Genomic DNA, 21,183 nt, shown 5'->3' with positions numbered 1-21,183 from the left:
CAGACAGAGGGTGGTCATCAATGGCTCCATGTCCAGGTGGAGGCTGGTAACGAGCGATGTCCCCCAGGGGTCTGTCTTGGGACCGGTGCTCTGTAACATCTTTATCAATGACATCGATGACGGAATCGAGTGCACCCTCATCAAGTTTGCTGACGACACCAAGCTGAGTGGTCGACACGGTTGAAGGAAGGGATGCCATTCAGAGGGACCTCGAGAGGCTAGAAAGGTGGGCTTGGGTGAACCTGATGAGGTTCAACATGGCAAAGTGCAGAGTTTTGCACTTGGGCAGGAGGAATTCCAAGCATCCCTACAGACTGGAAGGAGCGGTCCTTGAGAGCAGCCCTGTGGAGAAGGACCTGGGGGTCCTGATAGATGAAAAACTTAACATGAGCCAGCAGTGTGCTCTTGAGGCTCAGAAGGCAAATGGTATCCTGGGCTCCATCAGAAGAGGGGTGGCCAGCAGGGACAGGGAGGTGACTGTTCCCCTCTACTCTGTTCCTGTGAGGCCCCATCTGGAGTACTGCATCCAAGTCTGGAGCCCCCAGTACAAAAAAGACAGGGAGCTGTTGGAGAGCGTCCAGAGGAGGGCCACGAAGATGATCAGGGGACTTGGAGCACCTCCCCTATGAGGACAGGCTGAGGGAGCTGGGCTTGTTCAGCCTGGAGAAAAGAAGGCTGCAGGGTGACCTCATTGCAGCCTTCCAGTACCTAAAGGGAGCCTACAAACAGGAGGGGAATCAACTCTTTGAAAGGGTGAGTGACAGCAGGACAAGGGGAAATGGTTTTAAGTTGAAGGAGGGGAGATTGAGGTTGGATGTCAGGGGGAAGTTCTTTACAGAGAGAGTGGTGAGGTGCTGGAACAGCTGCCCAGAGAGGCTGTGGATGCCCCGTCCCTGGAGGTGTTCAAGGCCAGGTTGGATGGGGCCCTGGGCAGCCTGGTCTAGCATTAAATGAGGAGGTTGGTGGCGTGTGGCAGGGGGTTGGAGATTCATGATCCTTGAGGTCCCTTCCAACCCTGGCCATTCTGTGATCTGTGATTCTGTGAAAGTTACATTGGTATGCCTACATATACCCTGGCATGCATGCCCCTGTGGTGTAAGAAAACTGTTGGTTTCATGATACAATTCCCAAAAGTCTGTCAAACCTTCTCCTTTCAACCAGAGCCCAGCAGAAACCCATGTAGAACTCAGCACAGCACTGTTCAAGTGACCACAAACTGCTGGAACCTACTGGCCATGGCAGATGTGAGATTGGATTCAGTGAACACCAGGGTTTCAGGTGGCCTTCAAATTTACTAATTTACATGTAATCAGTCAATAATAATAATTCTGATGCTTTTTGTGCAGTTCCAAAGATCATTATCCATTCGCAGTCTATGATTCATTCTGCTTCTTAATTCAACAATCTATTTTAAGTCCAACAAAAAAACCTGCAATCACAAGCACCACAGGTGGACTACATTTTGAGTAGCCTACAACCTTTCATTTCAATTAAATTTGCTACTTTTTCATTTCAAGAACTATCACAAGCATTTAAGAGAAAAAATGCCCCTTAAAAATCATAAACAAATAATGAGATTTTGCACTTATCTCAAAAGTAATTTTGAGATTGTATTGCTAAGCTCTTTAATTGTAATTGATTATGTTCAATTTGCCACATGTATTTAATCCTAGCATTCAGGTTGGCTGCCCTATTCTGACTGACCTTGACTACAAGAGATGCAACACTTGTTGCTGAAATTGAACAAAATTGGTTCCCTCTTCTGAATGTTTTGAAAGATTAAGTGTGAAATTACAGCTTGAATATCAACCAGAGCAACACCAAGGTCATGCAAGTTAAACTGAGTGTTCAGGATGTAATCAGGAAGCAGATGCACTAAAGAATTTTACTGTGTTTTCTTTAATCCATGAAGCACTTGACTTTTTCAAAGAAATGGAGAACAGCACAGGGAAAGCAACAGCAGCTTCTTGAAGCCTTTCGGGAAACCCAATAACCACAAATTGCCAAATACCCATGCCTTGGATTAAAAACCAGTTAAAGGAAAGTGGACAGCTATTGTGCCCAGCTTTAATTGCTAAAAAAAAAATACATCACTTAGCAACAGCCTAAGCAATATCAATAGGAAGAGCCAAGACCTGCACTTCTGAAGCAAGCTCAGAAAGCTTTTATACAGATGTAAGGAAGTTATGGTAGGGCACAGGAAAAGCTAGGTAAATAAAGGATTAACACAGAGGGAGATATGACCTTCATTGCAATGTAGAGGTAACCAAGGGGTCTGTAAATTAACTAGTTGCAGCAGACCAGCAACATCTGAGCACAGACTGCTGCACTCTGCTTTGTGTGACACAAAAGCCAGAAAGACTGCATGAACTATGGATGGATGGCACAGAGCAGAGGAACACCACTGTCACGGATTTGGCTCTGTTGCACATCAAGAACTTCCTAATGCAACTGACCCCACTGGCCTATTTCCTTTGAATGTTGAGTAAATCAAGGCTAGGACTGCCTGTGGACCCCTAAGCAATGCTGCTGTATACATCCTACATTCAGCTCCCACAAAAAAAAAATTACCCAGAAGACTTTCAAATCTCAAAGAGAGGTACAAAACAAAAGCTTATCCCTGGTGCCCTCTTTTTCACACACCTTCCCCAAACACTAACTCCTACCCAATGCCTGCTCTGTGGATGCTCTACAGGCTGTTGCTGTGGTGGGACTAGGGCCAACAACAAGCTCCTGAGCCATGGACTTACAGAAGGACCTGCAGCCTTTGGAGAGAAGTCTATCCAAGCTGTACATCCAGCAGGGATGTCTGGTGACACAGGCGAGGACATGAGGGCACAGGGGTTCACGTGGCTCTTGGCAACACAGGGACTGTGCTGCTCCCCTCAGCTTCCCTCTGCCTTCAGGAAGGCCCTGCTGAGTCCCCCAGCTCAATCTCCCTAATCTCCCTCAATCTCCTTTGAGTTGCTTAACTCAAAATGTTACATTAGCAACAGTCCAACAGAGCACAACGCAGAGATGAGTTCTGATCACAGATGAAGCTTTCTGCATTATGTGGATCAATACAATCAATGATAAGTAGTATAACCAATTTGTGCACATCTCTGCACTCAAGTTTTATAGTCAATATATTTAATGTAGATCAAGAATTTCCTAGTATTTTTTATCCCTGTTTCTGACATTCTCTTCTATCCTTCTCCTATCAAAGCCATAGTGCAAAGCTCTGCAGCTGCTAAACCTGGTGCTAAAGAACAGATGGCTGGAAACTTCATTGCTCTGAAATCCAAAACATTTGATAAGGAATGGTAATCCTTACAAGCACAACAAATTGAGTGTAGCTTTCAAATTCTACAAGTTTCTACAGTTATATCAGCAAAATCTCGTTATATTTATTTTTTACTTTAGATCTTTTTGCACAATGCAGTTCTGACAGCTAGCTGACATCATTATACTTTTGTAAAACATAATTTCTCAGGTTCAGCCTCAGGTCCTTAAAATCCTTCAGCTGAAGCAATCTTCCCTATTCTAAAAGTATATATTTTAGGATATGCTTTCAAAAACCAGAGACCACCGACATCTGCAGATGACAAAACTTTACTGCCTGGTGTCACATATTGCTCAGCTAGTAACCTCACACAAAGGGTTGTGATTGCCAGCTGTTGGACACTCACACTGCCTTTAGGAGCCCCAGTGACCATGCTACCTTTCACATGTCCCTGCAGCATCAATGGCAATTAGCAATAAACTCCAGAATTCCTGGGCCCTCATTTACATCACTGCAATTTCATTAGCTTAACTGAGCACCAATGGAAGAATTACCGACAAAATTCAACACGGATAAAGTTCAGCTGTGTTTTCAGTGCCAGTTCAGCCTGTTCAAACAGTGCCAGCAGTGCCAATAGGAAGCAACAAGTTCAATAAGAAAGAAAGCATTTCTGGTGCATTTACTCTATAGACCAAAAGAATTCCCTATAGATGAAGAGAACTAAATGAATTACAAGACGGCAGGCTTTGCTTGCAGTATTTACCTGATCAACATGCTATTTCCACTCAACCCTGCAAAATCCCAATAGAAATGGCTTTATGTGGAATTCTTCCAGAACATAAACAGTGCCTACTACAAATAGTTACTAAGTAGAAAATGCACTGAGCTTTTTCTTAGTATCTATTAAAAATGTCCAGCATGAAAACTATCTGTTTTCAAAGTAAATCAATTCTTCATAATACAAATTAAGGGTGTTTATATACGTATGCATATATTTAAACACAACAATCAGGCACAGGCTGCCCAGGGCAGGAATCACAGCCCTGAGCTGCCAGAGGTCAAGAAGTATTCGGACATCACTCTCAGACATAGGGTTTGAATTGTATGTGATGATATGTGGGACCAGGAGTTGGATTCCATCATCCATGCAGGTGTCTTCCAGCTCAGGATATTCTATGACTTTTATAATATTGATCAGAATTTACTAGATACTATAATCCAACATCTCTATGATGAACTCTGAAAAAGTAAACAAAATCATGAAAAAGAAAAATTAGTAATTCATGTTTATTTGTGTATGCATCCACTTGGTTTTGCATCATAATTTACCTTCTTACTAACACCAATAGCAATATACAAAAATAGGAGATTTCTTCCTATTCTTAAAAACTCCTGGCAATGCTTTCTTTATTAGCATGTTTCTGTGTTAGAGCTGATGAATGACTGGTAATTTCATTCTTGATCTCTAATTCGGCATGAGAAATGGTCAATTTCTGAAAAGACATTTTGACTCCAATTTATGTGAAGTAGTTTCTGTTTACTGATCGGTAGTTTTTTATTTCATATCATTTATACTCTAATTTGATTTTCTTCCCCTTTTGAATAGGGCTCATGAATTCATCACAAGGACCATAGGCAGTTGTGAAAACCCTCTTAAGACAGACATAGGTTAATAACCATTACAGATGCATGAAAATGTATCAACTAATTTTCTACCTACATCATGCTTACAGGGAATTCAGACCTTATCAAATTTACCCCAGACCTTATCAAATTTATCTTATACCTATGAAACGTTAGGGGAAATGGGAGCAGAGAGCTAGAAAGCTAAAGATGAAAGAAAGCTTTCATGAAAAAATAATTAACACATACAGTGATCTTCCTGCTTCTGGCTTCAGTAGCTTTTTGCAAGATTAAGAAGTTCAGGACTTCATCTATAATTATCAAAACAGTTAATGGATAATTATTCAAGCAAGTTAACTGCCTCTGTTGGCTCTCTATCATTTTATTGTTTTTTTTCCCCTAACTTTGGTAAATAGCAAACCATTTTTATCTCCCTTCTGCAGCCTCCAGAACATGACAGGCTTTTAAGAAATGCCATCTCCTTATTACTATGTCGTTTTCTGATATTTAACAAAAGACCAATATGTGCTATGTATTCTCTAGCTCATCTTTTTATTATCTTTAAGAAAAGGATCTCTACTAATAAGCTTACACTGACAGACTACATACTGGACAATTCTTAAATGCTAGCTTTTAACTCTGACAAAGCATTAATTTCTGAAGGAAAATAATAATAATAATAAATCTTGTCCTATTGGAAAGATAAGTAGAAATAGCAAAGCCACTTCTGCTACAACTGACTGCTCTGTTCATTCCATATCACTGCCATGTGTTAAATAAGTGAACTTCCATTAAACAGACTTACTATGAGCATAACAGCTGAAATCAATGAGATTAATTCCTGATTTCTATCAGGTAGCAGCCAGAGGGAAATCAGCCTCATAGCTCAGAACAAGAGCATAAATGTGACTTCCAAAACTTAGACCTTGATAGTCTGCCTTGGGGGCAAAAATTAGTTGGTTAAATCCACAGTGATTCCACTGCAAATTCCCACTGACTTTAGCAGTACCGCACACAAAACATGTGCATAGAAATTAATCACAGAACAGGTGCTGTAAATTAATCTCCCTAAGAGATTTTATTAGACAAACTAGTGAATGATTTTCCCTGTGCTCTTCAATAAAGCTGTAATTAGGGGTATATATTCCAAAAGACTTTCAGTGACATGCCAAATACTCCAATAATACAAAAGTTAGTTGTTCAAAACAGGACAATTTCTTTTTTTTCAGTAAAATCTTTGGCTAACTCCAAAAACTTTTTTCCATTCTATATATGTTAGATTGCTTGTGTTGGTAGAGGTGACTAAAGAGAACTACAGTGTAAGAAATCAACAAGATTAGTGAAGCCTTCATCCTGTTTTGTGGTCATTTAATGAAAGGAGCTGCTGCAATTCTTCTCTTTTACTCATTCTTGCATTTATAGATGTGCATGGCAGGTTCTTCACATAAAAGGAATGCTCTTTTATGAAAGAATGAATAAAACAACCTTTTCCTTCATAGCTAAAGAAAAAAAAATAGGATTTGGAGAATTTCAGGTGTTCTAGAATACTGTAAGTATTTTAACCTACCATTTTTTGACATGACCAGCCTTTAGAAGGACAGTTGGTGCATCGCTGGTGAAAGAGGCTCACCACAATGAACCATTTTACTCAGTTACAAGTATGAGGGCTGCTCCAAAAGCAAGGCCTCCTTTTTTATTCTGCTGGCCCACAACCTCAGAGACAGATGTCGGTTGTACGACAGTAGAGGTTGAACCTTCCCACCACTATCCTGCTACGTTTTGTTGCCATGTGACAGATGGCAGCAAAGGGGCAGTCTGACAGAATGGCATCTGACACAGAAGTGCACGTGGAGCAAAGATGTTGAACCGAATTCCTCCACACAGAAATAATTGCACCCATTGATATTCACTGGCACTTGCTGGATGACCACAGACTTAATGGACACCAAAGAGTGGATGTGAGCACAGCAAGGCAATGGGTGGTGTGTTTCAGCAGAGCTCACAGTGACATGAAAGACAAGCCAGGTTCTGGACCACCTTGCAGAGTTTCAGAAGTGCAGCATACAGGCTCAGTGAAAATGCATAGCTCGTGGTGGTAACTACACTGGAAAAGAGTGGTTTGTAGCTGAGACCTTGCTCTCTCAAACTGTATTACACTGTTTGTATCTGCTGTAGTTTCTATAGAAATAAATAGGAGGCATTAATTTGGAGTGACCTACACAGATCGAAGACATGTGCTGTCTAACTTCCAAGTCCACTTCTGAGCACTAGAAGTTTTGCAGCCTGTACAAATTCCATCCCATATGCAGACAAAAATATGAGTTATTCAAAGTGCTACCTGTAATATTTCTAATGGAGACTGCAGATCCTTTACTTCAAAAGGTGTTCTAATGTTGTTGGTTTTAATCTCCAATGGACTGCAATTCTTTGAGCAAAGTATTTAATGGATATTTGTCAACAAAATGTGACAAATTTAATTTTTTCAGTAAAATTCAGCCAAAAAAAATTTACAACTGTATATAAATTTGAATATTTCCTAACAGAAATCCAGTATGTAAACATAAAACGTATCTTCTCTGAAATGTTCAAAATTAAATGAATTAAAAAAAAAAAAAAAAAAAAAGACACATTTTACTTTTGAATTCATCAAAAGCACTGAATATTTCTGGGCTTTGCTCAACCCCAGGTTGCATTTTCACTATTTTGATGAATTACTGGTGAGATGAAGAACTTAAGCAGCCATCAGCAAAGACCTCTAACACAAGTATCCAAGCTTAAAACAGAAATCTAATACTGTCTGATGTCATTAGTGAAGAATATGAGTACATACTAAAGTATTTGGATGAATAAATTTTCTTTTTTACTGACTCAAAGCTTCAGTAGTAAAAGTATAAATAAAAGAAAAACAGGATTTTTTTCTCTTGTCTGCACTGCACTGAACAGTAACACACTACAGGAATTATTTCCTTGGCACTGTAGCAGGAATATACACAGATTAATTTACCAGTACCTACAATAAGAAAATGTGTCAACTATTTCTACACCTTACCAACAATATTCTATGATGAAATAAAAGGTTCAGGGGATTTAATCTTTTTTTTTTTTTTTTGTAATATAGAAAGCTGTAAGAACTGAACCACTCTGAATGGTACAGATTAGAACTGTATTGGCATTCAGTGCATTTATTGTTAATGGCATTACAGAATGACATTAACGTAACCAGGCATGGCGGGCCAAGCTCACTCTGGAGACTGGAAAAATGGTAATTGGGAGTATAGATTGTCAGCAATACATGATCTCAGTGTGAGAAGCCAACTGTATGCTCCATCACACCGACCTTTAGAAAAGGAAAGATTGGGAAGGCATTTGGGAATAGCCTCGGGTCTGCTATTTAACTCCTCTAAAAACGTTCTCGTTAAGCCACAACAACACCTTCAATAAATTCATACTGGGACTCCCTAGTTTATGGTACTACTTTTTCATTTATTTTGTCTTAGTTTTCTCTCCGTTATCGTTCAGTGCAGCACTCATCTGAGGAACGATAGAGCTCTCCGCTGAGCCACGCTCAGGCAGTGACAGCAGCAGCAATAAGGAATGCTGGAGAAAAGAATTTCCTACACACACCCCCTGGCTCTATTCAAGAGGTGTTACATTCATGGTGAACTTCATGGGCAGGTACCCTGAAGGAAAACGTACCATCAAAGATCTGGGCAAACGTCACACAGGTTTCAGTTGCTATAACCCAGTTGGGTGCAAAGGGGTATAAAACACTGTGCATTGAGCACAGCCTCTTGTCTTAGCACTTATGTGCTTAACATTGCCTGAAACATTACCCCTCATTTGTCTTTCCCCTCATTCCACACTTTGGGATAAGGCAGCAGAACATTTGAGAGTACCAGCTTGCGCACTGAAGAACAGCCACCCTTCACCAGGCTGTTCCTTCCTGGGGATTAAGGGCCCCACAAAGGCACATATGCAAAGAAATACTGCTGCTTTATTGTATTGGGTTTTTTTCCTCTCTAGTCTTCTGTTGAAATTGTTCCTTTTTATGGCTTTTGGTAGCATAACCTTGAAGAGTCTCTTCATCTTTAAGCTGATTAAAAATACTTTTCACACCCAGTAAGCAAAATGCGACTTCATGCTATGTGTACTTAATGGAAGAAATATGCTTTACATGCTTCATTAAGTTATTTGTGAAATTGCATTAGTGCCATTCCATTAGTATACCTCTCTCAGCTACATCTGTGGCCTGTTTTTGACAGGCAAATTACCAGTTTCATAAGTCTATTTTGAGTTAGTAATGATCTTCTAATATGTTGAAAAATATCCATCTTAACAGGAATTGGAAAAGAAAATAATAATGTATTTTTCAATACAATGGCAGTGAAATTACCTGCTGTGGGACAAGATAATTATCAAATTTCTAAGGGTTTCTAAGAAACTAAGGGTTATTTGGGATATTTCGTTATAACCTTATGCAATACGGGCACATTAATCTTGAAATAAGATGTCACAGTAAAGTTAATTTTGTTTAGAAGAAGTGAAAGGAAAGCATTTACTTCATTAAAATCTTTTAAGATATCTGGAAGGAGATTAAAATGCTAAAAATGATGATGGGTTGACTATGCCTAAATTGTGAGAAAATGCTAATATACCCTCTTATCTGCTTAGTAAGAATTACTTTAAAAGAAGTGAAACATTACTGATCCCAATGCAGACACTAATAAAAGCTGAAATTTAACACAACATTATTTTTCTTTTTTTCTTTTTTTCTTTTTTTTCATTTTCAAGCCACTTTCATTCAGAGATCAGCTTTTAAATCATACCAGGACAAAGGCATGAAGTGCTATTCTCCAACTACCCTCTAAGATTAATGATAATGTACTGTCTGTGTTCAGTTAGTTCTTCACAACTTAGGATCAAGGTCTCATTATCTTTAGCATCATAAATAAAAACAAAAGAAGTTATGGCCTCTGGCCTGGAGAAATTATAGTCATAGGCTCTAAAATAGTACTCATCTACACCACACTCACCTGCTGTGCTGATGCAGAATTAACTGTGCACAGTCTGTATTTCCAAACTGCGATTAAATATACTGCATGGGGCAACAACCTGCCAGAGTGAACAAGGAAAAGAAGTGGACAGCAGGCAAATTAATTTAAAGTACCTTTTGATAGCTCTTTATCATCTGGAGGGATAGTTTCAAATGAAGAAGTAAACACCTATATTCGTTGCTTATCTGCCCAGGCTACTGACTCCTCCTGTCCTTTCTTTGAGTCGGCCGCTGACTTTCCAGATCACGAGGCCTTGTATCAGGCTTTAATTTAGTTACATTTTAGGTGTGTTAAGATACCGTGCAGATAGTAGCTGTTCCACTAGCAAAGATTACCTGAAGGGAAAAAGAAGCACCGAAATTATCACTGAAATTGGTAAAGCTCATGATTATGTAATGATCCTGTAAGAAAAAGGAGTAGAAATATACACACTCCATAATTTCTTGAGAGCTTTCTGATGTCAAAGTAATAGAGATTGAGGGCAAAACCAGGGGTGAAATATCAATTACTGAAATAACACCAAGGATTACATCATCACCAGAAAGGCAGCTGCCTCCAAGTATTCTGACTTTACTCTAAAATGAAAGACTTTTAGCAGGATTCTGCCAATGACAAAAATACACCAATCATGATTCTATGATTCTGATTTTACTCTAAAATGAAAGACTTTTAGCAGGATTCTGTCAATGACAGAAATACACCAACTTGGATGGCTTGTTTAGAACACTAAATAGCAAAGCAGGGCAATCAGCATTGATTAAAATTGAACGCTAAACAGTTCAAGCTTGTTTCACAGTTTCTCTGAACACTTCAGTGCCACCCTTAAATGGCTAAAAGTACATGAAGTTGAGAAGTCCTTCTGAGTTCCTCATCTCATACCGACTCTTCATTTCTTACATCTTTTTCTTCATCATAAAAAAGTATGTCTCATACTGATGAAAGAATATAAATAGCCTTGTTAAGCTGAGCATACAGTACATCAGTACTTAAAAACATCTTATTCATTTTATCTCAAAATATGATAGCTGGGCCAACTATATTTGGTATCACGGAGTTTCCAAACCCTGAAGCAAATAAGGCTGATCTAAACCAGAAAGTTGTGGCTTTTCATTATTTTCCTTTAAGATATGTGCTACATATTTGTGTAACAAAAATGAAACAGATTGTCATGAAAAATCCTTTATAGACATTGCAGTAACCTTACTTCAGCTTTTGCTTGCTTCATCAGGTCCCAGGTATAAGGCAAGCCCTGCTAATTAAGGTTAGGAGTTCTGAAGTATTGCCATTCTCTAGCTTTTCACTTTAAAAAGTTTGTAAGCTTTTAATACCTCGGGTGGATTATCACTTACTTTATAAAATTAAAGGCAGACATCTGAAATTGCATACGTAAAACATTACAAGCATGAACCATGCCCAAAGATTCACACAGCTTGAGCAGCTTTAAAGAACTGCCATTAAAATCAAGGGCATTGCCACTGCGAGTTTTGTCACGTAATGCCATATGTCATGTTCATTAGTATATTTGCTTCTGCCATTTACAAGAACAACTGTAAATTGCACTCTTCCTACCCTGGCAGATTTCAGAGAATATTGACACAGGAGCACGTCCAGCCCCAATTACAGCTCACAAAAGTCAAAGCTACAAGACTCATAAACACCTAGGACAAATGAACCACAGGGAAAGAAAAGCACAGTTCAAGAAAGCCTGGAAATAAGGACTATTAATAGCTATGGACCCATGGGACGACGAGAGCAGCACACATGGGTAGACAACAGTGCCCTATATTCACAAAAAAGGTCACAGAGAGCACCAGCAGGCCATGAATCACACACACAAACAGAAGGACTGCTCCACAAATAAGCTGTCTTAACTTCCTTGTGATAAAAATGTTGTTTTCGCTCTTCCTCTGTTGAACCTAAGTGTGCTACATCTTGCCTCCGAGAGAAACACAGGCACACACAGAAGAACAAGACCAACCTGACTACTTTCATATAGAATGTAAAAAATTCAGTATATAAATAAGGCATTACCTTACAGACAGTGGATAACATTTCATTCATGTCTTAAACCCTGCAGACGTGGAAACCTCATGAAAACAGATCATTTTTTATATTGAATAAGCTCACGGACCCAGTAAGCATTTTTTTTTTCTGTATGCATCTAAGACCATACCTGTCCATATGGCTTTTTTTACTACACAAAAGACCCACTAATGCTGCTAGCTCTTTATTCCATGCTTTAAAGGACAAATGCACAGGTTAACAAGGCATTACTCAGATCACATCACGCTCAGGTCGCGAACAGACAAAAAGACATATGAAGATGGATTGTGCTGTGCCTCTGCTAAGCAAGGTGGCTGCTTTTCAAGTGTGGTGTTTTGATTTTACCCCTCAAAGACTGAAGCAGACTGGTGTCAAAGGGGCGTGAATTATTGAAATTGCTGCTAATGTAAAGTATATTTTAATGTTTCAGGTCCAATCATATGCTAGAATGTATGTATTTATAGAAGCACTTTTAGGGACCAGAGATTTGGATTTTGGCATATGTGATCAAAGTAATTCTGTAAAGAGGTGCCAAGGCCAGAATTTGTTGACCTTTATTTGTGAAAGCTGTTGATTCAATAAAGGTCAAGATGTGTGACAAAATTCAAGCCTGTCTGAGCCAATTAATGACAAGTAACCAGACCATTAAAAATCTCATTTATGCTGAGCAGTCAAGTGGGTTATATGAGGGCAGTCTGTACCTTAGGCATCAGTTATAGGCTCACAACAAAAAAATAAAGGACACAAGAAGGCAGAACGATGCAATGCTTAGTCTTAAGAGGAATAAGAAAATCTTTCTAGGTCTACCAGCAAAGATAGGTACATACAAAGAAAAAAAGAAATTTTAATGATGCAGTAGTGTTTATTTCATTGTAAGTATTGGTACTTCTGAAGATAAATTTAGGAAAATATTGAATATTAAGAATTCATGGATATATTGCCTATAAAAATACTAATGAAATTCATGGGAATATACTCTTCAATATGGCTACATACAGATCATCAAATAGCAATGATACTCAGCAATAAGGTAATAAAGAAATAGTCTGGAAATGCCAAACTGCTCAGGGATCTTTTCTGAAACCCTGGAAAACTGAAGAAATAAAGTATGGCACTGATCATGAGGGGAAAAAAGAAAAATGAGAACCTGGAATACAATATTAGTGTCTAGTAAATCTAATTTTAGTCCCTAAAAAAACTTGGGCTTTTTTGTTTGTTGTTGTTTGTTTGCATTTAAGGTCTGTTGAAACCAAACATACAGCAAATTTCTTCAGACACCTTGGATTTTATGATAACAACTAAAAGATTTCACTGTTTTAGACTGCACTTCCTCCTGATAGTAGCAGTAATCCTTAGTTTGTAAAAATGTAAGAAATCCTGCTTTGTTAGCTAAGGTGTGTTGCCAGCAAAAAGAATATGTCCAAATATAAAAGCCAGCTTGTACATATTTCCTTTTAAAGAGCGATATATAAACTATGGCTTTTATTTCAGCTTACATATAACTCTTTGTTAAAGCCAACACTAAATACTCGAAAGTATCGGTTGTATTTCTAGTCAAATTGCGTTCCCAATAGGCACAATAAAAAATCACATTCACCACCATCTCTGCAGCCAAAACCCTACGCTGGGTCTAACTGCAGAGGAGAAGAAACTCATGGTGGTCACACTGGCAGATAGCAACAAACAGCACTGCCTAAGGAACAACACTTACCAGCTTTCATTCCTGCACTGCAGTGCACATGGGCACTGGCTTAAAATTCAGTAGAAGAGAGTTTCTGCCAGAGTCTGGCAAGGTGGGGTTGGAAGGGGAGATGAGGCGTGCCCCAGTGCTGACAGACCAGCTTGGAGGCCAGATATCCAAGGGAAAGAGCACAAGGGACCGTGCAGTGGGGCAGAGTGGATTAAACAGAGAAGATGCCTCAGGTTTTCTATGTAGGACAGCCACCTTCTCCTGCCAGAGCACCCACCTCACAGGCAGGAAAATGGCACCCATCCTCTTGCCCTCTGAGGGGCATAAAAAATAAGTGCATTTGCAGCGCCTTCGCTCAAGGTTGTTTAAATTATCTGCCAGCGGCCTTTCTTCCACAGGCTCATCATAATTCCCCTGACGGCGTTTTGCCTGTTTAGTAAATTTCAATTTGCAGTAGGCTGTTTTTGAAACAGTCTGACAGACACCTTCGCAGATTACCCGTCAGGATCAGCAGCTTTCAATTTTTATGCAGCAGAGAAGTTTCACTTTCTTAATTGAACACTGCAAATCACACACAGCACGCCTCTGCCACAAGACAAGGCGAGGTAACGGAGCTGCCCCGCACCCAAAATGGCTGCCACCGCCAGGCACAGCTGCTGCATGCTCCTATGCTATCCGTCTGCTTGGCTTCTACTTCTCACAACGCGCAAACTTAAGCACATATCAGTCTCTAACGATTCAAATACATAACGTATAGGACACACAGATTCATCTTCGGCCCTGCCTAGAAAAGCCTTTTAAACAAAACTCAGGTCAACGCTGAGGAAAACACGTTTACCTCAGGCTTGCTTGCTTTCTGTCATCACACATCTCCAGAGCTGATTTAGTACTAATTCAGCAACTATTACATCTCAGCGTGTGCCCAAGACAATACTTGGCCTTCATCCCTGCAGCCTTCCCTCCACCCAGCTGGGTTCTCCCACTCCTGGAATGTCCCCTTTGTCCTCACACCTCTCCTGTCCCTCAGACAGGCCTGGCTGCAGAGTTCTGGGCACAGGAGAGTCAAGGAAGACCGCACGCCTTGTTCAGCCCAAGGAAGTGAATCTCTCTGCTTCCCCCCCACAACACCTTACTGCCAGGACTCATGCATCACCTTGCTTACTGCAGAGCAATCTGTTGACTATGCTTGGTGCAGTACAGGCTGCTGGAGGTTTGAGGGGGAAACCTTACTTCTGTTTCAAAAAAGAACAACGCAAAGATGCTAGAAAAAGTAATAAACATGTGAAGATTCACCATTGAGGTTTTTGTGACATGGCACACGACCGCAGTGTCTGTGCAGTGCACCCACTGCATCACAACTGGGGTGAGACACAGCGGTCACAGCACCAGCTTTAGTAAGTGTGGATAAAAATCGTACACTTATATGCATTTAACATATTTCTGTATTTTGCCAATTAGTATTTTAACCTTCATGCCTTATTCTTCTGACTAATGAAGTGAGGAGGATGTTAACATTTCCCCACTTTCCAATAGGTGAATCAGTGGGATTTAATGTTCCAGCAAAATTTTCACTTCCAGGATGTATAAAATAATATTGAATTCTGCATTCCATCTGTGACAGATATAAGAAAAGATATATAGAAAGATATAAGAAAAATCTGCTCATCCAAAATGAAGGAATTTGAAGCAAGCTCATGAAATACTTAGTTCCCTCACAAACATTTTTGTGAGTGCTGCTGGAAATGTGATGTACCTAAACAGAACATCTTCTCATAGCTTGCTGCTAGACTGCAGCCTGCCTCTCAGTAAGACCAAGCAGAGGGGTACATATAAATATACCCAAGAATGAGATGCAGCTCTGGAGCAAACTATTCTTCTATTTCAGCCTTTACCAGGAAAACTCAGAGTAAATTATAAACCCAAGCTATTGACCATGTTCAGGTTTGTTTGCTGTTTGAAACTAGAAGAATTTGCAAATTATAAGATCTTACATGCCTGCTTTGCGCAGTACTGAGTCACCCATGACATTCATAAACAATGAAATACTACTGGAAGCGAACATCTCCACATCCGCTGCAGAAATCTACAACAGCACAACAGAACCCTATTCACAATGTGCAAAATCTTGTGCTCCCAGTACTGAGACAGGCACACATCTATAGTGCAAAAAAAAAAAAAAAGCCCCTGGAAATTTAAAATCTTGGAAAACAGAGATAAAAGTCAGACTTTTTTATTTTCTTTTGAAGAATCCTAGACATGATGCGACTGTGCTGACTTCTTTTAGTATTTTTATTATTATTATCTAAGAAAACTAGACAGAAGTCATGGTGACTACTAAAGAATCTGCAGCATCTAAACTGGAAACTGCAGAAAGCTAGTCCCTTCGAGAAAAACTTGATTTGTACTTTCTCAGCATTTAGCTTTCTCTTAATACTACAGTTAAAGAAACCAAAAAACCTCTAATCGTATTTCTGTAATGCAATTAAAAACACAAACCCTCTCTCCTTTTTGCAGGTATATGGTAGTACAATTGCCTTTCACACTGCATGGACTTGAAGCAATAGCTTTTCAAATAGATATAAAGGTTGAGCATCTCAAAGCGAAAGGTAATAACTACTTCTTTCCAATCCTAATTCTTAAACTCATCTATCTTCAGCATGACTGAAGAACAAACAAGCTGCAGGTAAACTGGCAGGTTTTCAATTTATGGCAGGTTCTGTATACTTTACCTTAGCCTGCATTTTATTTTGCTGACAGTATCTTTTAACAGAATCCAGTATAATTATGCTCAGCAGGTCTTAACTTTGATTTTTGATCACTGAATATGTTAAATCTAAACACAGCTACCTTTACTATTTGCAATGCTTAATTTAATAGCCTACGTTACATTACGTTTATACTCAAAAGCAATCTCAAAATTATTTTTAAATGGTCACAGTTGTTCCTGTAATGAGAACTAGCAAAAAATGACTCTGCAGTTTCCATATCCTGGAAATCAGTGCATATTTTATGAACTCCCTGTAAATCTGTGTCAGTCTGCAAATGCTATTTTGTTGGCACAGATCATCACAGTTCATCCCTCCTCCTGAACCACAGTTCAAAAGTGTGATGGATGAGGGTCATCAGCACAGGGAGGACAGTCAGGTAACTTTTTTAAAGGATGCACACGTGGATGTTTCTCATCACACACAAATCTGTTTGCTGGTGGGTTTTTGTTTGTTTGTTTCTCTCGAATTTGCGTTCTGTGTGGGTAGCAACTATAAAACAAAAACCAGTGGGAAGAAAGGAGGGATAGAAGATGTCAGAGGAGAAAAGAAATACAGCCTTGTGAATCAAGGAGTCTCTTGGTAGGAAGCCAGGCTGACGAGCAGCAAAAGGAGCTAGACAAGGCTCCAGCTGTCTGAAGAAACTTCAGAGAGAGGAAAAAGGCTATCCTTGACATTTCTTATGAAAGGTACTTAGGAGCATTCTGGAGGTCACAGTGACTCAGTGCCTCACCCTATCTCTAGCACTATCCCTCTCAACAGCCCCCAGGGCAAGAAATAATTTGCTGCAGAATATCTTTTTGACTAGTTTTGCTTTAAAGCAGGCAAGAGATTATTCCTGGAGGCTTGACCAGACTATCAAATATAGGATAGTATTCTGCTAAAGGCACAGCCTGAGCTTTTATCAACTCTCTGAGAGACTGAATACAGCCTCCTAGGAGGAGGCAGGGAAGGTCAGAGCCTTCTTTTCCCTCCCCAGGAGCAAAAAAGCCAGACCATTCATCCAGGAGATGGTGAATTGGGTCCAGTTTCATCTTCTCCTGATGCCAACTCAGATACACATTCCTTCCAGGATGAACCCTAATTGTAAGGTGGAGCCCTAAAGAAGTCCTGAACCATGTAGGCAGTCTTGTCATTTTGCCTTTCTCTTCTGCTCTGAATAACCTCCCCGTCAGTTTTATTTTGCAAGCACACCTTCCCACTGTGAGGCCAAAATATATAATGATGACATTTGCCTTCTATTTCTTCTCTTAAAGCCGTTCTATTCATCATCCAGAAATTTTCTCAGAACCAGAGAGAACTGCGTGGAGCAGAACTCTGCAGGGTGCAGAAGGTCACAGTTCCTATACCCTGCTCCAAGCTCACTTACACATATCACATTAAAAAAAATATTTTGACAAGTTAATGTTCTTGTTACATCTTGGGGGGAAAAAAAAAAAACCTCAACAGGATCCAAAACAGTTACAAAAATACAATAATAACGCTAAAAGTGGAATGGTTGCATTACAATAGGTGTAAAATCAGGCCCATTCAGTTTTTAGGTCATGTCTAGGTTACTTTCATCTTTTAAGTTCCCATCAGGGTAAACACAAATTAAGTTTTTGGACACTTTCAAACACACTTCTGAGATCTGAAGAAGAGCACCCGTCTTGGAAGTGCAGGCTATCAGCACTGCTCACAAACTGCTGCAAGCCTCCATTAGCCATCCCAAGAAGAGCTGGGAATAGAAAAGACCTGATTCTAGGAGATGCGCAGGATGGGTGCATTCCACAAGAAGTTCTAGTAGGATGAAAGTCTACATTTCTTATTGCAACAGTGATTTGGGTTTTGGTGACATAACTTCCAATTCAGCCAAACGTACACTTCCCCAACATTGTTCTGAGTGTTTCAGCTCCAAAATACAACTATTCAATGCTAGGGAGGATTTGAGCGGACACATAATTCCAGGATCTTTATTAACTGAATCACAGCATGATGTTTTACGCTTCCATGGCATGCCAGGCATGTGCTGGGAGTAGGTGCATTCAGGCTGCATTAACATTCCCAATATCTTGCTAATCTACCTCAAGAGATCCATATACATAATGCCACAAGTTCAGCATGCTTGTATTACAACAGGGCAAAACGTAGGCACCTATTTATGGCCCTGATTCAAGAAATCTCTTTCCACTTAGTCTCACCATAAGCACAGATTCATGCCCTAGTTTTGGTAATGATTCAGTCATATCCATATCCCAGGCATGGAAGGACTTTACTGCATCTTAGAGCACTGTTTGTCTTCAGGAACAGTTTGTTTTCAGACTTTATGTGCACAGTCAGGAGGACCTGGTTACAATATCCACAGTAATCCATCTGTGAATTGTTTACACTTTCTGAAACTTAGGGGGACATTTTTTTGCCTGCTCTGGTTTAGATGCAATACAGATTGGTGACAATCTGTATGTTAGTCTTGCTTTTTATACTAAGTGCTCACAGCAGGTTGTTTGCTCACACTTTACTATGCAGCCTACTCTAGGGGACTTGCTTCAGCAGGGGGGGGGGTTGAAGTAGATGATCTCCAGTGGTCCCTTCTAACCCTTATGATTCTGTGATTCTCTCTAAGAGAAACCAGCCAACCTTTCCACATGTTGCCTGCCATTTTCCATGTGCAGAAACTGAAAAACACCACATCTGCTTTGCTCTGAGTATAATTGCTACAAATTGAAAATAACAGCATTTCCTTTCTGCATTGTTTCAGCCTCAATAGCTGCACAGACACCCAAGATTGAAATCAAGAGTTGTAGATGAGAAATTTAGATATAATTGAGTGTGAAGCATCTCATTTCAGATGAATTGTTTCTCTTTAATATGTACAAGTGTACGGGTAAAAGATGTTTTGAATTGCAAAATCCAATCAATGAAAGTGTAAAAGAAATTAGTTACATTTTGCAAAACACAGAAAAAAATGTTTTTCAATTGAAGTAAAAAGAACATTTCCTTTCTCACGAAACAGGAGTCATTTTAGTAACCATTCTATGGTACATAAATCACATTCACCCTAAAAGTATAGGCATTAAAGAATTTCAGAAGCTGCTCATTCTTACCTATGTTGAATAGCTAATTAGAGCAGCCATTTATCATTCAAAAAGTCTTAGACAAGTTAAAAGAGAAGAAAACAAAAGAGATGACAAATACATTTGGTAGCTGTACAACTGAATAAGCTCTGTCCTTGGCTGAATTTAGTGGGTCTCAAACTTTGGATCAACAGAAATGAAGTGAAAACACCCTTGAGGGGAAATTCTGCATTGTGGCAAAGATGGTGCAAGCAATCTCTTGGGAAACAACCTCTGTCCCAAGCCATAGTCGTATTACAGAGTTTTACATTTACCATGTTAGGACTAGCATGAATCTGTGGTAAGCTGAAGAAATTACACTATTTACTTAGGGTTCATGTCTTCTTAGATAACTATCCATTTAAACAAAGAGCTCTGTGACTCAGTTTGTAATGGTGGGGTTTTACAGAACTGCCTTAATCTGGATGGCACATTCCTTAACAATATTTTACTGAAGACCTATAGAGTTACTAATCCTAGAGTACAGTAACAGAAAAGAAAGCATTTATTGGCTTGAACCATAAATTTCTCCACCTCACTTTCTATTTTCTTCTATGTAAGAAATATTATCCAGAGTATTTTTTGGGACAGCTTGCTGTGCAAGTTTCTTCGGGTTTGATATGTAGTGAAATCACAGTCAGCTCATAAATACCCATCTTTGAGGTGCTCTAAACCCCCATCTCTCTGTACAGTTCCCTGTGTAGACAAAAGGGAAACAGGAGGGAAGTGGTTAATATGTGAAGCACTGGGGAAAAAAAAATCAGAATTCAGGAGCAAGTAAATAAAATGGAAACGAGCCAAAGAGCTAAGAAAGGAAAGATAAAGAAAAGTTCAGGTAGGTCAACAAAGGCAGCACCCCATTTCATTTCAAATGAGAGCCAAGATCACCCTGTCCTATTCATTTCTAAGAAACTGTTCTGGTCTGGAGAGCACTGATCAAACCTTTAGAATGTGCACTATGTTGAACTGTACTCTCTAATGGCATCCATTATAAAAATACATGCATCTATGTCTTACAGGAAAAGATGGTAACAAGGATTTTATTAACTAAAACCAGTAACATACACAACTGGAACTTGCTAGAGCTACAAAACCCATTGCAATGGAACTGGAGACGAGAAGTTACATGTTTCTAATCCATATAAAATGATAGACTTACATCAGCCATTTGTATGGTAACATAATATTATGCTAAGAACTATTCTTTGAAGTCTTTTCTACAGAAAAGACTGATTTATCCGGTGTGCAAGTAACAAATCAACGTAGCACCAAGAATAAAGCTAACAATATATTTCGTAAATCTACTGCATGACAACAGTTTTTGAAACATGTTTACTGTATTTTGGCTCTGTCTGATGTGAAAATCAGACCATGACAGTTGATTTTGCAAATACAAAATCTTATGTGGTCTACCAGGTTTTATGTATCATTCCTTAAAATTGACCAGGTAACTTGTTAGATTCATCTTTAGGGGAAAATCTTCATATAACTTCTGCCCATAATTTGACACCATTTAGCAGTTTCTGCTTATTGAAGCTGAATTAATTCACACAGTAGGTGACTTACACACTTGTTATTTGAACAGAATATGTGCCTGCATGACTGCTGTTGAGGTCAGTGAAGGGACACTAGCAGTGACTATAAAATATCA

The 21,183-nt window shown here is 39.4% G+C and overlaps 1 long non-coding RNA gene across 6 annotated transcripts in view; it reads right to left on the bottom strand.

Annotated features, from left to right (window-relative positions):
- LOC149915975 (uncharacterized) overlaps positions 1–21,183 on the bottom strand; it is a 471,330-nt gene that overhangs the window by 296,338 nt on the left and 153,809 nt on the right. The window contains exons 4-6 of one of the 6 annotated variants that reach the window (XR_016470935.1): positions 10,111–10,277; positions 9,922–10,000; positions 3,791–4,504 (exon numbers count right to left, since the gene is read on the bottom strand). The exons of 3 other annotated variants lie outside the window; for them this stretch is intronic. This is a non-coding gene — a long non-coding RNA (uncharacterized LOC149915975). Of the gene's footprint in view, positions 1–3,790; positions 4,505–9,921; positions 10,001–10,055; positions 10,278–21,183 lie in introns of those variants that run through there. 2 more of the 6 variants (XR_016470936.1, XR_016470939.1) reach the window with 2 other exon arrangements.

Source organism: Phasianus colchicus, chromosome 14, assembly GCF_987193195.1.
Source record: "Phasianus colchicus chromosome 14, bPhaCol1.hap1.1, whole genome shotgun sequence".
Lineage (NCBI taxonomy): Eukaryota > Metazoa > Chordata > Aves > Galliformes > Phasianidae > Phasianus > Phasianus colchicus.
The sequence above is the reverse complement of the archived record's forward strand: the minus strand, read 5'-3'. Positions and strand labels throughout refer to the sequence as shown.